We start from the raw sequence: 7,855 nt of genomic DNA on the forward strand, positions 1-7,855 counted from the left end.
CCTAGAGCATCGATTACTACATGGAAGGAGATGGTAGAAGCATTTATTGCCCGTTATTTCCCTCCCGGAAAGTCTGCAAGCTTAGGAATGAGAGCTCATCCTTTGTTCAGTTAGAGTTGGAGTCTCTATTCAAGATATGGGAAAGGTTCAAGGAGCTCCTGAGAAAGTGCCCGCAATACGGATTTCCGGAGTGGATGATTGTTCGAGACCTTTTTATAATGGTTTGAACCCGAGTACAAAGGCAACTCTTGGATGCGGTAGTAGGGAGGTACCTTAGGTAGCAATACCCCCGATGAGGGCCCATCGAGTTAATTGAAGAAATGGGGTTAAACGACTACCAATGGAATGCTAGGGAAGAAGAAAAATGGCGGTATCCATGAAATAGATCGCGGTAACTTCATTGGCGGCTCAAGTGGAAAATTTGAGTAAAAAGTTAGATCTTCTAACTTCAAATAGAGTGGTGGCCATGACTAATTGCACCGGGTGTGGTGGAGGACATGCTCCCTCCGATTGCCCCTATCTCTATTGGTGATGTTTCTTGGTGGAGAAGCGTTGATTTTGTAGGTAATTGCATGAGACCTCAGGGAAACCCATATAGCAATACCTACAATCCGGGTTGGAAGAATCATCGCAATTTCTCATGGAGTGATCGGGGGTCCACAAAAGCGCCATGGGGCCCACGGGGGTTTCCAACAACAACAACAAGCCTCTCAGGTGGACAACCGAGTCTCAGTTTTGGAAACCCGAATGGATGACTTAGAGAGGCACTTGACTAGATTTGTGCAATCTGCAAATAGAATGTTTAAATCAGCCGAGGCTACACTTCGCAACCACACCGCCTCTTTGCATAACCATGAAAATTAGGTGGGACAAATTGCGAAGTCTCTCTCTGAAAGGCCACATGTAAGCTTGCCGAGCAATACAGAGACCAACCCTAGAGAGCACGTGAAGGCGATCACTTTGAGGAGTGGTCGTGAGGTTAAAGGTAGGCTTCCGAGTGAGGAGCCAAAAGAACACGCACCCGAGGTTATAGAGGTAGAAGAGGGAACAAGCAAAGAGAAAGAGGTGGCACCCCACCTTTCAAGCCAAGAATCCCTTATCCCTCTAGATTGAAAAATGACCAAGTGGATGAACAGTACAAGAAGTTCCTGAGTTTGTTCAAGCAACTCCACATTAATTTTCCTTTTGTTGAAGCATTGGCCCAAATGCCTAAGTATGCGAAGTTCTTGAAAGACTTGTTGACTAACAAGAAGAAGTTGGAGGAAAGTGCTTCAGTGATTTTAGATGCTTCATGCTCGGCGGTATTGCAAAAGAACATGCCGAATAAGAAGAAAGACCCGAGAAGCTTCATCATTCCGTGTAATATTGGCAATCTAGGTGAGGAAATGGCATTGGCGGACTGAGGGGCCAGTATCAATGTTATGCCATACACCTTCTTTCAAAAGCTAGGCTAGGCAAGCCTAGGCCTACCCTGATGACTTTGCAACTAGCGGACCGAACAGTGCGACATCCGAGAGGCATCATTGAGGACATGCTTGTAAAGGTTGACAAGTACATTTTTCCGGTTGACTTTGTAGTGCTAGATGTCGATGAGAATGCGGATGTACCTTTGATATTTGGGAGACCGTTCTTGCGGACTTCCAAGGCATTGATTGACATGGACGGCGGAGAGCTAACTTTGAGGGTTGGAAATGACAAGCTCACATACCGCCTTCTCGAAGCCATGCGGCATTCTCTTGATTTTCGATGATACTTTATACTTCCTAGACACTACTCGATGAGATTGTTGATGAATACATGCAGGAAATGGAGGTAGGATAAATCACCTTTGGAGCGGAAAGGGGGCGCACCGCTCATGCTCGACTCACCCTCTCAACCCTCTTCAATCTAGCATTGTCTAACCCTCATGGTGTGTCAATCATCCACAAAGGCTACCATGATGGACTCTCAACCCTAGTGTCACTCTAAGCGAGTAATCATTCAACAAGCATTGAAGATTGGAACTCAATTAAAGACATCAATTAAGGAAAGCATAATAAAAAGGTCAATGAAACAATAACATCCTAGGGTTTACAAAAATCCAAGTACCTACTAGGGGTTTAGCTCTGTATGAAGCAAGATACAATTAATAATAAAATTGAAACTAAAACAAAAGTAATCCATAGGAAAACCCCTCGGTATTCATGTCGATGGTATTGTGGAGTGGCCTCATCCTCTCCAAAGGTCCAGTTGTCAAGCCTAGGGCACACCTTGCCGAATTGGTGCCGACAAAAGCTCCCCCAATAACTATCTTCCAAGAGAATCGTTGTGTCAAAGTCGGAGAACCAATCCAAAATCCTTGTCAAAACCCCTCTAAACCCTAGCGCCAATTTCTCAAAAAGCTGAAGACAAAGATGGGAAAAAAAGGATCTTTGAAATCGGGCTGATAAAGCGGCTTTAAATAGGCTGGAATCGGGCATCCGCACGCGCCTGTGGATGTTCCACACGCTCCTATGGAATTTCGAGATGAGCATGTGGAATTTCCACATACCCGTGTGGATTCTCTGGAATTTTGATTTTCGGCCAGCTATAGATTGCGTCGTTTCTTAAAGCGGGCAACATAAAGCGGGCACTTGTTTATGCCGTGGGATTGCATCATTTCTTCAATAAATGGGTTCATCGGTGAAGATGTTGCTTTCATTGGAAAAAAATTGGGATACACAAATGTGACTGCCTTTCGTGCCCCTCCAACTCATTGTAATGGCTTGAATACATGGAGGTTGGCACACATTCACGTATCTTAGAGCCCACATGTGTCTTCATGTTTGTTACTTCTAAGATTCCACCAAATAGTGTGTTCACGATCTACTTTTAGCTTCTTTTCTCAAAACATAGCTTCACAAACCTACATGCGCAAAAGAACACAAATACACATGTATTAGAGCTAAAACCCGATAAAAGTAATGCTCATCTCAAAAAAAGAATACTTCGTATTACTAATACACAAGCACTTATCACTGACATAAAGGGTAAAGGACAAACACAACGAAACAACCAACACAAGTCCAATAAAAAGAGACATGTGCTATGGCCCCTAAAAAGAATCATCCTCTGACAGTATGGCACCACTACTAGAAGTAGAGGACCCAACTGCTAAGCTAAGTGATCAGCAGGACCCAACTGTAGCAGGTCATTGTTCTTGCTGCGGCCGTTTGGCTGGGAGTTTCACGGGCTCCATGCGCCCGCATGGATGCCCGTGAGGTTTGCTGGGAATTCTCAAGTCTCGGTACTGTAGCCAAAACACTGTAGGGAAAGTACTGTAGCCAAAACACTGTAGCAATGGCTGAAATTTTCATTCTTTACATTAAAATTGTTGTGCTTTCAATTTTCCCTTAATTCCATGATGATATAGTTATCTCCTATGATTGTATTCATAATAATATTGGTTTGATCACTTGTTTTTGTGGTATAGGTATGCCGATCAAGCGAGTTTTATCAAAACGGTCACGACACGATGCGGCATCACGTGGAGTGCCATCCTTTGCCTTACCACAACATAGGGGACTTCTCACGGATTGTTGCCTCTTCTCCTTTGCCCTTTGCTAGCATTGACTGCACTTTCACTGAACACTCTTCATCAAACAAATGGGGCAGTCTCTTTACCCTTCCCTTTTCATGCTTTATTTAATTTTTATGAATTCTACACCATGTTCTGCTGATTAGTGTACATTGAGGGCAATGTACGATTCTAGGTGTGGGGATGGGTTATTTGCATGCTTACTTCACCAGTGATAGCTATGATATTTTGTTAGGAACCTCCTGGCTTGAATGAATGATAGTAATGAGTTGTAAGGTTATTTGTGCTATAAGGAAGTCGTATTTTTTTCTTTCTAGTGCTTTCTTCACAGCTTTTGACACAGTTGTTTCTACCTCGTTTGACCTTGCTAACCCACTGCTTTGATTTAAAGTGTTAGAATGGTAAATTCATCCCTCAATGGTCTTTTTAAGAGCTTTTTGGTTCTTTTTGTTCATTTTGCTTTATCCCTAAGTGAAGTTTTGCATGAAGGTGCTCAGGGGACATGTATATATTTGTTATCTTTAAAAATGAGTCTATGTCAAGTATTCCTCCGCTAATTTAGCACGAATGCGTCTATGTAGACTGTAATCAAGTAGGTTGGGTGGCTCTTGTGCCTAATCAGCATGTGCATCCTTCTGAAAGATTATAAAATATTTTTGTGCAGTCTACGTTAGCCGGACTCGAGAAATGATGAAAAAAACAAAGAAAGAGAAGTTTTTTTGTTCTCCTGGACTCAATCATGCATTCACTTAGATACTAAAGTGTTGAATGTGGACCGAAGGACTCTTGACCTACTATTGAAGGTGTCTTTAACATTTCTAACACCGGTAGTCAATGAACGTGGTGTGAATAGGGAGAGCGAGGGATGAAAGCATACACACACTCACGGGAAAGCACTCTAAAGGAATCATGACTATCCGATCTTGAGTCGGTTATTGTACAACTCATTTTCTTGAATTCATTTTCATCCGTGCTCGTGGGGTTCTTCACTATTTGAGCTTGAGGTCGTACATTTATCCGCTTTATCATTTTGCCCTTATTCTTTTCATGTGTGTTTGCTTGGGGACAAGCAAACGCTTAGGTGTGGGGATATTTGATAAACGCCTAAATGTATGTATTTTTATATGTGCTAATCGTGTATTATTTTGTGAACATGTTAACGAATTGATGCCCGCTTTTATGTCTAAATTGGTTATTTCGGTGTTGCAGGTCTTAAATGAGTCAAAACAATGCTCAAAAAAATGCAAATCGGATGAATTCGACATCAAAAAGCGGCATTTTTTGGGGGTCCCTGCATCGTAGCGACACCGTAGCAACACCGTAGCATGTCATTGTTCTTCGCTGCGCCGCTTTGGTCTGGGAGTTTCACGGGCTCCATGCGCCCGCATGGATGCCCGTGAGGTTTTGCTGGGAATTCTCAAGTCTCGCATCGTAGCAAAAACACCGTAGGGAAAAAGTATCGTAGTCAAACACCGTAGTCGATCACCGTAGCACCGGCGTGTTTTTGGGCATTTGGTCGTGAGCTTTCACGGGCTCCATGCGCCCGCATGGAGCCCGCATGGACCGACGGGGTATATAAGAAGCTGATTTCTTCTAGGGCAAGGGAGGAGTTTTTGGGAGAGTTCTTCAAGCCGATTTTTTTACCAGTCTTTTGAGAGGCAAGATTACATGTTTTGGAGAAGGGAAATCTAAGGGAGAAGCTCGGATTTGGCTAGATCTTCATCGATCTCTTCTTTGGGAGTTTGTAGACGACGAGGGAAGCCGCCCCTCATTGCGGCGTCCGTGGAAGCCTTTTCCACCTAGCTTGGCTTGTCTTCCTTCTTCCATTGTTTGAGGGAGTTTTTATTATGCCATTTGTAGTTGTTTGCATGGATTTGTTGCTTGGATTTGTTTGTATGGATTTAGTAGACCCTCAAGGTCACCGGATGCCGTGAACCTTGGGGTGAACTTCTAGATTTGGATGATTTAAGTTTGTTTATTGCAATTGTTGTGTTTTGAGATTCATTCTTGGTGCATTTGATGTGTTGCTTACATGAGAACTCTAGAAACCAACCGCTAGGTTGTACTTGGTAGCGTGACCATCGCCCTTGTACTAGACACACCAAGTTTGAAGGGATTCATGTACGAATACGCCGTGACCATCGGGTATTCTGCACTCCTCCACCATTAGGGCTAGACCAAGTTGTGTTCCGGCTCTAATTAGGGATTTCCCACTTGTTAATGCAATCGTATGAGGATTTGATCGGAAGAAATTTCGTGTCAATACTTATACCGGATTAGGGGTCAATGGTCGTGACCATCGGGTTGACCTAATCTAGGAAATCTCTAGGTCCAAACCTTCAATTGCATGACATTCTTAGCATCCCTGCACTTTAGTAGCCCCTAGGGAATCCGCGATCCGTGACCGTTCCTTTCCCCGATTTTATACCCCTCTCCGTATTTTTAGTCTCCACTTGTAGTCATCTTATTTAAATTAATAGATTAGAGAAACCTTTCGAATCAGCTCGGCTAGACAATAAGCGAAGAGGAAGTAAGGGTAGATCCTTGGGCCCAGGGAATACGACCCTCTCGTGCTCGCACAAGAGGTATTACTTGACGACTCCGTGCACTTGCGGATCGCACTCATCAGGGTGGCTATGGCCATCTTCTACAAGCTGTGAAGTGTGAAGAAAGACTGACCTCGTACTGGAGTTAAGCGATGCACACACCCCAAGAGACCCATGCTCTGTATAATACCAGTGACGAAAGGGCCCGCAAAAATGGTATATCTCTCGAGTATCGCGGGCCCCGACATTGTAGAGCGTATACAACAACGACCCCATATAGAGAGTGACTCGAGCTTGCTTGATCAACAAGTACTCAAATTCGGACAAAGGAAATGTTACTAGTGCGGTGATTCTAGTCGGTAAGGGTACCGCATAGTATGGCATGAACAAAACGGAGAGCATGCGATCGCAATGCTGTTGTGGAGGTGATACTCTGATGAAAGGATGACCTGCAAATCACTCAAACGCCGCTACATGATGTGCGGGGGCTCCCCGAGTGAATAAAAAAAGTCAAACCGAGGTATTCCTCGGTGAGAGTGTAATCATCGATGTATAGGCCGAGGGTCAATACAAACTCTATGTAACTCTACTGGTAAGCTTGTCCTCCAAGCATGAACGAGATGGCTCGAGGCTTGTCCCAACGATTATTGCATGGAATACTCTTGAAGGTGGAAAGAAATTGCAGAGTGGGCTCACGATAGGCAGCCTAAGTTATAGTCAAGGCTTGCCGCCAGGAGCCAATGTCGAGTAATAGCTCGACATCGGTGTACAGGTTCACAACTGCAGTGCCTTCCAATCGATAGTACGGCACGTCCCAAATTCATAGCGTGACATGTAGACGAGTTTTTCTTGGTGAATTTGGGATGCTGGAAGGAACTGATGTTTGTGCTTTGCAGTCCTTGAGGAACTGCCAGCTTTTGGCATAATCTGCAATGCAAAATCGGTGGAGTTAGTAATGCATGGGAAGAAGAAACAAGTGGAACATGAGTGTGTAAGGAGTATGAAAAGCATCTCATAATAGCGGACATGACTGTGCAAGGAGCACGCAGGTTGTGCTCATTTAGACAACTAGAACATGAATAACACAAGAGAACATGATCATGCTTAACAAAATTTTCTGCGCACCCGCAAATCTAATATCGTCCAGACAATTGATAAGTGCTTGTGTGATAAGAATGCGAAGTGTTCTTTCCTTATGATGAGCATTACTTTTATCGGGTTTTAGCGCTAATATGTGTGCATTTATGTTACTTTCATGCATATAGGGTTGTGAAGCCGAATGTTAGAGAAAGAAGCCAATGTAGATTGTGAACGAACCATTTGGAGGAAATCTTGAGAAGGACCAAACGCGAAGACATAAGTCAGGCTCAAGATCCGAGAATATGTGCCAACCTTTGCATATTCAAGTTAGCACAATGATTTGAGGGGCAAAAAGGCGAAATCACATTCGAGTATCCCGCTTGTACATTAATAGCAAGATCTTCACCGATGAAGCCGTTGTTTAAGAAGCAGAGTGACCTATGATGTAAATGTGTGCCCTGCTCACATTACCTCGATGAAAACATGGATTCGGGAGTATTTTCGGGCCCTGCACTTTTAGCAGTGAGCACTACAAAGAAACACTCGTAGCAATCTCATCGGAATAGGTACTCGCTCATAGCCGGGTCGAAAAAGAATTTCGGAGAATCCACACAAAGGGCAGGGAAATTATCCACGCCCATGTGGGAATTCCACACGGGCCGTGTGGAGAATC

The sequence above is a fragment of the Dioscorea cayenensis genome, chromosome 9 (assembly GCF_009730915.1).
Source record: "Dioscorea cayenensis subsp. rotundata cultivar TDr96_F1 chromosome 9, TDr96_F1_v2_PseudoChromosome.rev07_lg8_w22 25.fasta, whole genome shotgun sequence".
Lineage (NCBI taxonomy): Eukaryota > Viridiplantae > Streptophyta > Magnoliopsida > Dioscoreales > Dioscoreaceae > Dioscorea > Dioscorea cayenensis.